This window comes from Peromyscus maniculatus, chromosome 10, assembly GCF_049852395.1.
Source record: "Peromyscus maniculatus bairdii isolate BWxNUB_F1_BW_parent chromosome 10, HU_Pman_BW_mat_3.1, whole genome shotgun sequence".
Taxonomy (NCBI): Eukaryota; Metazoa; Chordata; class Mammalia; order Rodentia; family Cricetidae; genus Peromyscus; species Peromyscus maniculatus.
In genome coordinates this window covers 99,856,845-99,871,710 of record NC_134861.1, presented here as the reverse complement: position 1 = coordinate 99,871,710, position 14,866 = coordinate 99,856,845, and the positions used below count along the sequence as shown (strand labels likewise).

The window sequence follows — 14,866 nt, the reverse complement described above, 5'->3', positions numbered from 1 at the left end:
AATACTTCATTAAATCCAAAAGAAAAAAAAGTTTTAATTTTGAGGAGAAAAAAAAAAGTCCAGTTCTGAGAACAGTTAACATTAGTCTTATTTAAAACAATATGAGGGCTGTTTTATGTTGTTTTATCCACCCTTCTCCTCACACAGAACCAGGAATGTAACTCTATCTCAGGCAGGCATTGAGACCGATGGACACCTGCATGCACATAGCCTCACGGGAACACATGTGCTCATGCACAAATGCACACACCAAACTTCTGAACATGTCAGGTGGAAAAGGGTTTGCTGGTATTGATCAGAACCCCTGGAGTCAACAGTCAATCTAAACTTAGAAGGTAAGATATTTTGATCTTGAGTCTATGTTAAAGCGATCTATTTGTCGTCATGTTCTGAAATAAGAGAATTTTGGGTTGTATCATCATTTTACACTTTAAAATTCTAGAAACAATGTCAAAAAAGCATTATTTTTCATTTTCTGGGATGAGGCAGGAAGGACTCCACAGATTCGAATTTAGTTAAAAGCAGAACATGGATTAAGATTTTTTAAAAAATGATAAGGGGTTGGAGATGTAGCTAAGTGGTAGACACCGGCCTAGCATGTCTGAGGACCTAGGTTCAATCATACTGAAGAATAAAAGGGGAAAAAAATGTAGGTTGTCTGGCATTAAGAGATAGATTTGTTGTGAAATGATAAACTGAAATAGCATAGTATTAGCTAGAACAATGGGAGATCCATCTGAGATGTTAACATCTGACAACAGCCAGAGTTTTCATTAAGTTCTTAAATTATTCCATGTCCCAAAAGGAAATGTTGTAACTCTGAGACTTACATAAGCATTAGGGGTTGTCTAATTGTCACTGAAAACAGAAATTTTGAGAAGAGGTGGTCTGGTCAGTAATAAAAAGCAGACCAATGTCAGATCCACCCCAAGGGTCATGGCTCAACCCTGATCTCTCTTTCTCCTGCCTCACAAGTATTTATGGAAAATCATTTATAAATCAAGCATCATTTATAATGTGTTATTTCTTCTGGCCACTTATGAATGCTATAATAATTCTATAAAATGAAGAATATTACTAAATGTCATTTTTGAGGAAAATGTACACATCTTTTTCTTGTTTCCTGGCGAGCCGAAGCCCTGCATTCCCTGAGGTAACATGTTTAAAGGCCGCTTGATTAACTTTCACAGATGTCGTTAACAGTCCGAGGCTTGAGTCTGGGCATTTTTCTGCCATTGTCTCTGAATTTCCATCTCACTTTTTTCAGAGGAACTGAGTACTGTGCCTCATCTAGAGTTGATTTTCACACTAAAGTAAAGGGCATATGATGTCACCCTCTCCCTCAGAAGGTCACAGCTTGGATTGGTTTTTAATGATTTTTCTCCACTTAACTACCCCCGAGAAGTCATTAAGAAGAAAAGTAAATTCAAAAGTAGAGTCCCAGGACTGTACTTCTTTATTTTTCTTTCTGCTGTGTCCAAATGCCCCAAAAGAAGCAAATTATGGGTCTGTTTTGGCCTCAATCTGAGGGGACACAGTCTATCAGGAGCAGAAGTCCTGGCAGCAGAAGGCTGTGGACGCAGTGTGTGCAGCTGAGGGGGGGGGGGTGTCACCGCCTCACATCTTGGCAGAGCAGGAAGAAGAGAACACACAGGAAGTGTGGTGGGACTGTAAAAGCCAAGCCTAGCTCCCAGGGACCAATTGTCTGGAGCAGTTCCATCTTCCAAGCAGCACCAGCTGGGGACCAAATGTCCAGACACACAAGCCACCACCACCTTGGCTTAAGAAGTGAGAGGCAGGAATGAGTGTGTGCTCCTGAATATGGCGCATATGAGGACCAGCCTTCAGGTACCCTAACCAAAGAGATGCAGACGGATCTACAATCGCGCAGAATGAGGTTTGTTGGAGGATCCATGTGCACAAATGTGGTCCTATGTATCCGGATGAGTGCATTCATGGGATAACACAAATGTGATTTCATCCTGTGTGGAATTTACCTGGCTTAAGATGGTATTAAAAAGTCAGGTACATCCACAGTCCCACAGTAAAGTTCCACATATGCTTCTAATATTTTAATCTATTTATGATTTGCTAGGAAAGTATGCAGGGGGAAAAAACAAGGTTGCTCAGGGACATTGTGAGGTTATGGTTTTAGATGCCTTCAGTCACATCAAGCTATAACCATATAATCTCCCCTCCTTAACAGGCCCTTACAATCTCACATCCTACCCCCTCCTAGATTATGCCCTCAGCCTGCCAGGAGTTTGAGCATCATGTAGGCAGCATGTAGCAAGATCATTTGTCCAGCATGTAAACAGAATCCACAGCAATCGTTGAGGCGAATGCTCAAAATCAGACCAGAAACAGTCATGCAAACAGTTAATGACTAATCTCTATCCTGAGCCCCAAGAATCAAGCCAACAGCTCAGCCTGCCTCCTACACAAGGCATGTGATCAGGCAAGGCATAAACTTGTGTTCCAGAATATTCCTTTACACTGTGTGAAGATGTGTCACTGTGATTGGTTTAATAAAGAGCTGACTGGCCAATAGCTAGGCAGGAAGAAGTTAGGCGGGGCTTCTGGGGACAGAGAAGTCTCAGGGAAGAAAAAAGGCAGAGTCACCAGCTGGAAACAGAGGAAGCAGGACATGCGGAAGGAGAGGTAAAAGCCACGAGCCACGTGACAGCATGTAGATCAACAGAAGTGGGTTAATGTAAGTTATAAGAGCTAGTTAGAAACAAGCCTAAGCTAAGGCTGAACTTTCATAATTAATAGAAAGTCCCTGTGTCGTGATTTGGGGGCCGACGGTCCAAAAAAGCCTGCTACAAACGTGGGTTTGCCGGCAGTGCCGTCTCCAGGGGCAACAGGAAACAACGGGGAGGCTCATGCTATGGGTAGAAAACATTCAGTGCTGACCAGGGTCTAACGAGAAGGGAAAGCTGTGTCATCCAACGGCACAGCTCTGGCAGCACCATCTCTTCTGAGGATGCAGTGGCAGTGCCGGGGGCTGGCGCAGTGGGGCAACCACCCACGCTGGCTGCTACAGTGGAGCTGGGAGCGCTGGGTGTCTGACCGTAAAGACGCGCACGCATAGACCTGTGTGTTTGAACATGTGGTCCCTAGCTGGTGGCACTGTTTTGGGAAGTTGTGGAACCTTGGAGACGTGGATCACTGAGAGCAGGACTTGAAGGCTGCATCTGGCTCTGATTCCGTCTCTGCTTCCTGGTTCTTCAAGCAGTTACCATATGATGATGGTCCACTGCTGTGGACGGAGCGTCCATTTGTCATGCCTTCCTGGCCATGGCAGACTCTTTCCTGAACCGTGGGCCAGAATAAGTCCTTCCTTAAGTAAGTTTCTGTGACACTATGTTACAATACCCAGAAATGCAACTAATCCACAACCCTTTTCTGGTAGGAGGGCCACCCCCTCTTGTACGTGTGACATCCTGTAAGAGTGTTATCATCAACAGGCAGCATGATGTCATCAACATAATGCAGCCAGGTAAGAGCAGAAGGAAACAACCGTTGCCTTTACTCCCAAGAGAAGAGAGGCCGGTTTGTCAGTCTGGTTTCAAAAGAGTTCTGATATCAGCATCCAGAAGAGCACACCAGAGCCAAGGAAGGATGCGACATTTTTCAGCAGTTGGGTAACAGTAGGTACCACAACATAGGTGGCATGACCTTATTTAGGTTCCTATGTTCTACACTCTTCACATTCTGCCCATCAGGGGGAATATACAGTTACAACTTGATGTAACTACAGCCATCCTCAGGGGCAGCCACTACTCCCACAATAACTCTAAAAGTTGTCCCCTTTCTCTTCAGAAACTTCTGTGTCTAAAATCTAAAAACAATTATTTCACTTCTACTGCCCCTCCCACTCCCAAATTTAAGAATTGTTTATGACAAGGAGACTGCTATGTTACTAGCTTATTCCACAATGGAAAGAAATGGAAGTTGCCTCTTTGGGTGCATAAATCTATTTGCCCTAAGCTGAATGGCTCAAATATTTTCCCTTAGAATGAATAGGATGATTTGTGACATTCAGAGAAACTTTAAATCACAACTAAACTATTATAATAATTAAATTGATCCCTGGCATAACTCATTAAACCATGGTGTATTGGGAGTTAGTAGTAATCTCCCACAGGACAGATCGGGTGACTGCAGTATGTGAGCATCTGATGAGGAGGCTTGCTTTCTTCCCTGCTGGGGAGATGCTTGAAGCCACACTCTATTTTAAACTGATTTGGTGAACTTGCAATTGAAAGAAAGGATTCCTGTGCTGACTCAAGGCAAAGACTCCTTTTGTGAAATGAGTTAACACTTCCTAATCTTTCTGTAAATATAGATTTTCATACTTTTGGTTGGCTTGCCATATTCTGTGAGAAATTTGTTTGCTAAGGCCAAGTGTGGGTGTGAATGCAGATGAGCGTTTGGGAAATAAATGAAAAAGAATGAGTTTACCGAAACGATGTCATAAACCCTGCTGGTCTGAGTAGAAGCCAGGAAGTCTGAGAAGAACAGTTTGAATGAGATGATAAATAACAACAAACACAGGATGGGAAATCAGTACACACACACACACACACACACACACACACACACACTCACACACACTCACACACACACAAACACAAGCACAAAGGTACACAGACATAAGCGTACACACATAGACAAACACTGACACATATGCACACACATGCACAAATGCACAGACATAGACACATATACACAGATGCACAAACAGACACACACACGTGTGCTCACACACACAGATGAACATACACATAAACCAGGTTGAGTCTCTCCTGTGAAAATTTGCATATCCATTTATGATTTCAGCAAATACTTAGTGCACACTGTGTGCCGGTTGCTACTGTAGGAGATGCGGCCACATCAGTGAACAGCAGACCTGTCTTTCCGGACCTTCCATCCTAGCAGGGAGACTTTCAAACAGACACACATTAAATACAGCAAGATAAGGGTGACAGGGAATAGGAGGTGTGTGGATGATGTCTGTTTTAAGTGGGGCTGATGAGAACCTCCTTCTACACAGACCAAGAGGGGGCCCAGACAAAGAACTCCATAGCAGAGACCTAAAGAAAGCACAGGGCTGGAAGGACACAGCAAAGAACCGGGACGGAAACACGTTGAAGGTGTTGGGGACGGGCAGGAAGAACACAGTGGTTAGAATGAAATCCAGGCACTGTGAGGTGCAAGAGTAGGCGGTGAGCACAGAAGGGCTGGACAGCATCCCATCAGGTGAAGGGCTGGACAGCATCCCATCAGGGGAAGGGCTGGACAGCATCCCCTCAGGGGGCCCGATGGGCCACAGCAAGGAGCAGACTGAATTCTGAATGAAGCAGAAACCCTTTGAAAAGTGTTGGCCTGGAGGACACAATCTTACACTTGAGGAGGAGCGCTCCGGCTCTTCTGCAGAGGAGAAACAGAGGTGAAGACCCATGCCATGGCTCTTGACGCAGTGCTGATGAGAGGTGACAGGTGGTTTGAGCCAAGCTGGTAGCAAGTGCAACCACCAAAAGTCAGGTTTTTTATATAGTTCAAAGGAAAACCTGAGGATTATATATATGCTGGTGGATCGGGCAGGATGTGTGAGACGCCAGGCTTGGGGCCTGAGATGACAGGAAGGATAGTAATGGTATCAGCAGTAAGAATTAGCGTGTTGGGGTCTGGCAAAGAAAATGAAGATTTCTACCTGAACTATTGTGTCTGTTCCTGGGTTTCCAGATGAGACGCTGTAATGTGGAATGAATGTCTCAGTAGAGTTCTGAGGCACAGAATCTGAGAGGATTCTGTACAAATACAGAGTCACTAATATAGAGACAGTATTTACTTATTGATGGGACACAGGACATTGCACTGAGCTACATCCCCAGCCTAGAGAGATCATCTAAAGTCATTGGATGGGATGAGACTGTCTAGCATTACGCCAGTATTTAGGGACAGGATGCGGAGTATGCAGTTAAGAACACGGACACTAAGGCACAATTTCAGAGAGATCTGCTCCCATCTGCTGGATTGATTGTACCCACCCCCCAGTCTCTTCATGAGTAAGACAAAAATGATAATCCCCCGCTCCTGAGACAGATAGATGGGGTGATCACAGCCTGGCCCGGCAGTTGACTCCACAGCAAGGGAAAGCCATGCTTCTTTTCCCCCGGTGGCCTTTTCCTCTCTGTTCTTTGTGTTGAACACCATAGGACCACTTTGGATCATTTCTAAAGGAGCTTTGAGATGATGAGGAATAAATGTGTTCTCTAGCTCCTGGGAATATCCATGTTTAATGTCACGGTTCTAAGGACAGGTTTGTGTTGAAGGTGGGAAAGGCTGGTATCTGTGGGGGACGGCTGAAGCAGTATTAAGATAAACAGGCCGCTTGAGAGAATGCAGTGGCCACCGGACTGTCCCTCGGGATTCCTTGGCTCCCAGACCTGGGAGTGTTGAAAACTGATGTTCTCAACTGACTGCTTCCCTCAATGTCAGGCCCCCTGCCCAGCAGTAGCCTATCCTTAGCAATTAAAAATGAGGGGAATTAAGTCTTGACCTCCTTCCCTCCAAACAGAACTGGTTCTGAAGGGTTGTCTAGGTGCCTGGCTCTGCTTGGAGGAGCAGCTAATGCATGGAATGCAGGCTGACCTCCTCTGCTCACTCTTGCTTTGCAGACATTTGTCCCAGGAATGTTCCCCCAATAAGCCTTCTGTGTGTACATCTCAAGGGTCTTGCAATCCACTCCTCAGCGTTGGTGAAGAGAAATGATTGCCACAAATAAGTTCTGAAATGAGAATTTGAGCCGGCTCACTCACTGGTAAGCTGTCTATGAGAACCTTGGTAGGTTTTCTAGAAAAATGTAGCAGTCATTGTTAAAAACCTATAACTAGATCAAGTCCTAATATAGCCCAGCTGGAAAAGTGCTGGACCTACAAAAAGATGGAGGGAACGGCAGAACCTATACACTGGTGGGATTTAGGAGAACATGCGTGGGACTAAATCTTAATAGTACTAAATCAAGTTTTGGGGTGTGGGCGGAACACGAGATTTGCTAAGAGAACGTTTATTAGCCAGCTACTGCTGTACAATACCACCACAAACGTAGCGGTTTAAAACAATGCAGTTGTGTTGTTAAAGCTTCTGAAGGTCTAGAACCCTGGCGCTGTCTGTTAGGTGAGTCTGTCATCGAGGCTGCAGTATAGGCTGAGACCTTACGTGAGAACTTGGCTAGGGAAGGGCAAACCTCTAAGCCTGCTTGGCTGCTGGCAGGATTCAGACCCTTGTAGATTATCTAACCGAAGGCCTTGGTTTCTTGATGGCTATTTGCCAGAGGCCACCCTTGGGGCTTTGCTACCTGTCCTTTTGGGGGCCACTCGAACCATGGCAGCTTACTTCTTCAAAGGCAGTAAAGAAGTAGTCTTCCAGCAAGACTGATGCTGCAATCTCAGCTGCACACCCCCCCCCGGGGCCCCCATCTTGATATGTGTCTCAACTACAGTTGAACAGAGGGCTCACATGATATGAACACAAGATTCAGGAAAGGAGCCTCCCGAGACTATTACCACACAGTTTACTGTTACAGGAACATGCTCCTACAACGCAGAATTGAATGCCCTGGCAAGTTCCCTAGGAAGTAATATTAACCTGACTCTCAGCAAAAGCAAGGGCACAGATTACATGAACACGGGACTTGCAGAGGTTTTTGTGACAGATAGTTGAAGGAACCAGAGGTTCAGACCACCAGCATGCAGAGTGTGAAGCGGAACCCCTGCCATACTGTTCTCCAGGAGAGCCCAAGAGTCCTTCTCTACCCAAGTGACACTTCACAGCCTGAGAGGGAGGTGCTGAGCACCTGCTCACAGAGGCCATGGCACCAAGCCAGGACCATCAGCCTGCGGCCTGCAGGAAGGAGGTGGTTGTGGAAGTGGTGAGAAGTGGATGGATGAAGGCATGACAGGGTTTCCTGTCCGGATGAGTGTGGGATGAGAGAGAACCAGAGGAGCAGAGTATGCCTGAAGGCTCAGGGGCTGAGCAAAGAACAAAGAAACATTAAAGAGCAGGAAGAAATTTAAGGAAAGTAGATTTGTGGAAAAACGCAAGAGTTCTGTTGTCCACAGTCACATATCTGTGTGACACTCAAATAGAGATGTCAATGGGCCACTGGGTATATGAGTCTGGAGTTTAGGAGAAAGGTCTAAACAAGCGTTATAAATGAGATAGTTATCAGTGTGTGGATGAATGGACCTTCCACATGGATTACATCATCTAGCGAGTATGTATAGAGAAGGGGCCTGAGATACTGGAACCTCAGGGCATCTCAACATTATGAGGCTGAGGACAGGAAGGATCCAGGGAATACTGGGGATAGGGGGAGCATACTATAACAAGATGAAAGGGTTCAGGGAATAATGGGGGCACACTACAACAACGAGGGTTGGTTGGTAGGATATGTGATTTTGTGAACTTGAGTTGGAGGTTATAACTCAGGTAAACCACTCCTGATTACACACACACAGGACTCTAAGTCAACATACCACAGAAATGGGTGTACATCTCAAGTTGTGGAATCAGTCTAAACGTGGAATCAGTCTGAACAAATGAATTGATAAAGCAAACGTCGTGTGTATACACAATGGGTTGGGGATGTGGGTCAGTGGCTAAGGCACTTGCCAGGTAAAGAGTAACAAACTGAGTTCAGTTCTCCAGATTCCACATGAAAGTCAGGCAGGTGTGGCAGCCACCTGGAACACCAGAATTAGACGGTAAAGACAGAGGGACTCTAGGATAAGTGGGATAGCTAGACTGCCAGAATTAGCAAGCTTGGAATTCAGTGAGTGACCCTGCCCCAATAAAAAAGTGAGGAGGAATTGAAGAAGATTTCCTACATCTGTTTTGGACCTCCACATACAAGCAAGTCCATACATGCCCATATATGTGTAAACATGAATGCACATACACTGAAAATACATAAACATGCAAAAAATGAAACAGAGGAATGAATGAAATTATGCCATTTATAAAAAGATAAATGTAACTGTAGGTCATTTTTGTTTGTTTGTTTGTTTGTTTGTTTTGTTTTGTTTTTCAAGGCAAGGTTTCTCTGTGTAGTTTTGGTGTCTGTCCTAGATCTTGCTCTGTAGACCAGGCTGGCCTCAGACTCACAGAGATCCACCTGCCTCTGCCTCCCGAGTGCTGGGATTAAAGGCATACAACACTACAGCCTGGCTTGTAGGTAATTTTTTTAAAAAGATATAATTAGTCAGACCCAAAAGACACATACCACTTCCTGTTGTTTTCTCTCATTTGTGGATCCTAGATTTTATAAAGATTATATAGATATATAAAATTTACATACCATATAGCTGTATATGACAGGAGCAGGAGCAAGACTGTCTGAGGAACTAATGGAAACAGGGGACAGAAAAGGGAAGGACTGGAGGTAAATATGGACAGAGCACATGATGTACTTGAATGTCCTTACGAAACTGGCCGCTGGAGACAATGGGTATACACCAACACCAGCGTGCATTTGAAAAGGGAGAATGAGAATCACTTCCTAGGTGATGTCACTCACTCATGTGGAAGATCTGTACACATCCGTAGACCGACTCTCATGTTTATAAATCCCCCCAACCCTGAAATAGTATAGGCAACGGTCTGCTCAGATCTCTGTTTAGATATCTAACAGAAATCCTACGGAAAGGAGTGTGGTAAGACAAACAGCACAGGAATGACTGACTGCCAGGGCACAGCCAGGGTTCGGACAAGTCACAGAGAGGTCAGAGGGCAGGCTGTGAACGCAGCGGCTTCACTAATGAGGGCCTGTGAGATCCCACCTCGCTCTCTCTTTCCCATGGTGAGCCACCAAAGACTGCGGTGATTCTAGAGCATTCTGTCCAGCCCCCGCCCCATCTCCCAAGAGCACACCTGCCAAACGTGGGTGGAGCATCAGGCTTAGAACATGAGAGACCGAGGTCAGAGGCAGGCACATGGACCGAGGGGCTAGTGACAAGGAGGAGCTGGACTTGGGGAAGAGAGGAAATGGTGGAAGCGGAGTTGGGAGAGAAGCAGATGGGAGAATTTAAAAAGAAGTTTAGATTATTCTGGGAGCTTGGAGGAGGGAGAAGAGGGGTCGGGAAGAGAGACGAGAGTCTGGCAGACATTATCACTTACACTCTCTTGCCCATCGGGAAGCCTGGGAACAAAGGCCAGGCCTTTCCAATCATTTCTTTGTTCAGTCTGCTTTTTATTCTTCGTTTCCAAGTTTAGGGGCCAGGCTTGTAGGAATTATCTAGGGTAGGGTGGGGTTTAAGTTAAAGACACTTAGGATTCCAGATTCTTTTTGTTTGTTTTTTGAGACAGGGTCTCTCTGTATAGCCTTGGCTGTTCTGATTTTTTGTTTGTTTGTTTTTGTTTTTGTTTCTCAAGACAGCTTTTCTCTATGTACCTGCCGTGGTTGTCCTGGAACTCGCTCTATAGACCAGGCTGGCCATGAACTCATGAAGATCCACCTGCCTCTGCCTCCCTAGAGCTGGGATTACAAGCCCAGCTCCTGATTCTTAAATTAAGTCAAGATAACCTCATTCAAGTCAAGGTCTGGATTCCTAGAAGAAGCAGAAACCAAGTGGACAATCCTCAGAAATACTACCGCAGAACGTTTAACCAACACATCCGTTCATCAGCTTTTTCGTTGATCCATGAGTGCAAACAGTCCCATTTCTCTTACATTGCCAACACCTACAGGAAAGATTTCTCACTCATTCGGCAAGGTGCCTGGCTGTGCCACTCACTGGCCGCTGTGAGGGAGAGCCAAGCGTTGTGTGTCTGTGCTGATAAACAATTTCGCGTAAGAACACTGTGACCGGTCCCCGGGTCCAGTACCCGTTGTTCCCCAGCCGACTCTGTTTTTCCTACAGTTAAACTGGCAGTTCTTTCTAATCTGGAAGGCTTGAAAACGTATCTTATCGCTCCCGCTGCCTCTCTTGGACACCTGTCACGTAAACATCTCTTGTACACATAGAGGGCAATTCTCCGCTCTATGGTGAACTGTGTATATGCCTTGCCGATTCCCCTACTTAGAATCTGCCCCATTTTCACTGATCATGTAAAATATTTACATGTGACTCCTGACTAGAGAAAGAGTCACCATCATCAAGTGTCCCTGTCATCTGAGAGCAGTCTGGAAGGGGCAGGCCACTTTCTGCAGCCACGGGTCGTACAGATTGTCCTTTTGTCTCTTAGTCCTCAGCATCCTACGGAATGGAGACAGGTGACAGAAGAGGAAAACCTACATCCAGAGGAGAAAACAAGAGTTTTCCAAATCTCTCAGCCCACTGCGCAGATCCCCAGCCTCCACCAGGTCCCACCTGCCACCCTCCCCCATGCGGGTGGTCTCCCTGCCAGGCCTGAAGGGATTATCCGGGATCAATATCTGAAATAGCTGATTTTTTTTTTGTCTAGATGGAGTTAAGTTTATAAGCTTTTTTTTTATTTAACCACCAAACACCAGAAATAAAAACCTGGAAGGTCGCCAACTTGACTCTGCGCCAGGGCCCTCCCTTGCCGAGGAGAGGCCATCCGCCCCAGTTGCTTTCCGCTAGCTGTTGACAATTCCTTTCAAAAGCTGAACAACCCCTTCACTTCTCAAATTCTTCAAGGGAGTAGTGCAGCCCCCGAGTGATTCCTAGAGATCCTGTTTTCCCTACTTGGCTCCTGAGACCTGAGCTTTTGCTGGAACGGGGAGCCTCCCGAGGCCTGGAGCTCCGTGTGACCTGGGCCCCAGTTCTGGTACTTTCCTAGGGGGATTTTCAGTCTCTGCAAATGTTAAACAAGGTCCCGTGGTGGGTCAGGGGTGGCAGAGCAAGGATCAGCGCATCTGAGGTTCGGTCTCTGTGATGTGGGGAAGGGGTTTCATTGTACTAATCCCCAGTTAAGGGCCAGACTGCAGGGTTCTGGAAGGGTTTGTCACCTAATACCTATGTATGAAGTGCTGATTCTGTAACACACACACACACACACACACACACACACACACACACACAAACACGGCTACAGAATTCACAGTCCAGTGATAAAGACAGACATGGAACAAATAATCCTATAGCCAAACTTCAATAGTTACACGTGTGAAAATTTTGTTTAGTCAGGTGGGAACAATTCTGTGGCTTTGTGTCTAAGTTCCTTTTCTTTGAGAGGATCAAAGAAACATCAAGGGAGTTTTGGTGGCGTCCCTTTCCCCTGCCTCGTACACTCGGGGACGGGCCATCCTGAGAAAACAGCACAGATGTCAGTAAGACCTAAGGACAGGGCTGGAGGGAGGCTGGGCAAACCCGAGTTCTGTTCTCCTTGTCCTCCTGCTTGGGAAGCTGCTGGATTCAGCCCTGACACCCTCACAACACCGAGTCAGATCTAAGCACTGTGGGGCTGGGTCTCAGGAACAACCTTTGCCCCATGTTGGCCTTGGACGTGATTTCTGAGCGAGCTCTCCCTGACCGGGGCCTTTAGGGCTCCTCCTCTGGCCCCTCCTCTCCCATGCTCAGAACTCATGTTCCAGATGGTCTCAGCTGGCAAGCATCTGAGACGTGTCTCAGCATCTTGTGATGTGTTCCCGAGCCCCTGGGCCTTGTGTGCAGTGAGTCATTGGCTCTGACTGCACTCCTGATTCATGCTCCTGGGTCCTTGGCCCACAAACCAAGGTCCAACCAGGCCTGCAGGGGACCCTTGTCCATGAGGCTCTCCTTCACTCTGTTCTAGCACTGGTTCTTCTTCAGTCCTCTGGTAATGGGAGGCCTAAGCACAGCCCCGCCTCTGGACTCTCTGAAGTGGTCCTAACTTCTGCAGTTCTAGGTTACAAGACTTGGCACAGCTGGGAGCCCTGTCAAGGCAGGGCTTATTGCTGTCATGTCCAGCTCAGGCAGTGGGGGGAGCGGAACCTCTCACCACAGCATGGTTGGGATCCTGACAGGGCCGCTCCTCAGCTAAGCGGCAAGCTCTCTGTGCCTCAGATCCGTCCTCTGTAAAATACAAGCGCCTGGCTCCTAAGAATTAGGAAGATAAAATGAGCTGAAGCATACAGATCCCTGCGGATCCCTGGGATGTTGTTTTTAGCAGTGGCCCTTATCCCCGCTTAACCGGATTCCACAGGGCAGCTTTCTGCAGCTTCAGGTTGATGATGTGGGTTTTTGTGAGAACTATCTCTTCCTGCTTCCTCTTGGTACTTACTTCCCCATCGTCCCTTCCTTTTTAAAGTTACATTCTCTCTCTCTCTCTCTCCCCCCCTCTCTCTCTCATTCTCTCTCTCTCTCTCTCTCTCTCTCTCTCTCTCTCTCTCTCTCTCTCTATCTCTCTCTCTCTCTCTCTCTCTCTCTCTCTCTCTGTGTGTGTGTACATGTGCATGCACGTGTGGAGGCCAGAGGACAACACTCAAGAGGCGTTTCTCTCCCTCCACCATGTGGGTCCTGGGGATCCCTCAAATCCTGGGCCCTGGTGGCAAGTGCCTTCACCACGGAGCCAACTTACGGGCCGCAAACAACAGCCTCTTGTCTTCCGCAGACCAACAGCCATGGGCCAGACCAACAGCCATGGGCCAGACCAACAGCCATGGGCCAGACCAACAGCCGCTGTGTGCAGGTGTTGGGGCTCTGATGGCCCGGGATTGGATTCAAGCTCGGTCCATTCGCAACGTGGACCTCAGCTCACCTCACAGGAAGCTATTCATCGTGGCTCCAAACTGAAGCGGCCATGAGGAAGTCGCTTCCCTTCAGGCAGGGCCAGTTCCTGCAGCAATATTGCCAGCAGCTGAGAACTTCAACCTAAATGAAACAATTCCAGTGGGTGGAAGACTTAGGAGGCAAGGTGGTGAGGGAGACACGGGCTGGGAACAGAAAGCTGGGCCCACACACCTTGAAGCCAAAGTCAGGGGCTGGAGGTTCACTGTGGGGTGGATTTTGACCAGTTTTTAGACCCAGAGACACCAAATGTAGCACAGGCCTGTTGGGGAAGCACCTGAGGGTGGAGGAGGTGGAGTATTCCCCAAACAGGGCAATTCCTTGTTCTGGATGGTGGGATCACCCCTTCCCCACACCACTCATGTAACCGTAGTTATCAGATACCAAGAGCCCAGGCAGGGGACAAGAGAACTTTCTAGAAGGATACGCTAGAACAAGAGACAAGTCCCAGTGGTTGGCTTGGGGACTCTTAAATAAAGAAGTCCAGTTAGTCACCTTACCAAACCCTGATGAAGATCACCAGGCAACAAAAGCCGTTCACAGTCGTAGCCTGTGATGAGGTATTCAACACCGCACTCAAAACATTATCAGTCAGTGATGGTCCTTGTGTACTTGAATAAAAACTTAGCATAAAAGACCGATGAAAATGATTGTTCATTTTTGTATTTTTCCTATGTCACTTGCCTATCAATATTATTAATAAATATATTTTAGATGCTATAGTTTGAATGTGTACCCCAGAGGTAAGTGCTGGAAGCTTAAACCCCAATATAACGGTGCTAAGAGGTGAAGCCTTTTAGCAGGTGATGAGGTCTTGAGGGTTGTGCCTCTGTGAATTGATCAATGTCACTGTGGTGGGAGTGGGTCAGTGTTGCCCGTGTAGACCTGTGGCAAAGGTCGATCAGTTCTCAGCCTGTGACGTCTTCTGCCTAGCTACGTGCAGAACATGCTCTCAGCAGATCTGCCGTGACCTCCGGCTCCCGGGCTCCGGGGTTGAGTAAGTCTCTGCTGGTTACAAGCTTTCTGGCCCGTGACAGCAGGAGATAGCCCAAGGAAGAGAGCATGCAAACACATATTTCAAAGTTTTTCACAGACATTTGTGCACAGCTTCAGAAGGTCTCAGGATG

General features: G+C 46.9%; 1 long non-coding RNA gene across 1 annotated transcript; it reads left to right on the top strand.

The window, feature by feature from the left end:
- Positions 1–2,583: 2,583 nt before the first annotated feature.
- LOC143267682 (uncharacterized) lies at positions 2,584–14,386 on the top strand. The gene is made up of 5 exons (XR_013043090.1): positions 2,584–2,713; positions 3,416–3,502; positions 6,687–6,829; positions 10,441–11,799; positions 13,564–14,386. It is a non-coding gene; the product is annotated as an uncharacterized LOC143267682 (long non-coding RNA).
- The last annotated feature ends 480 nt before the right edge of the window (positions 14,387–14,866 follow it).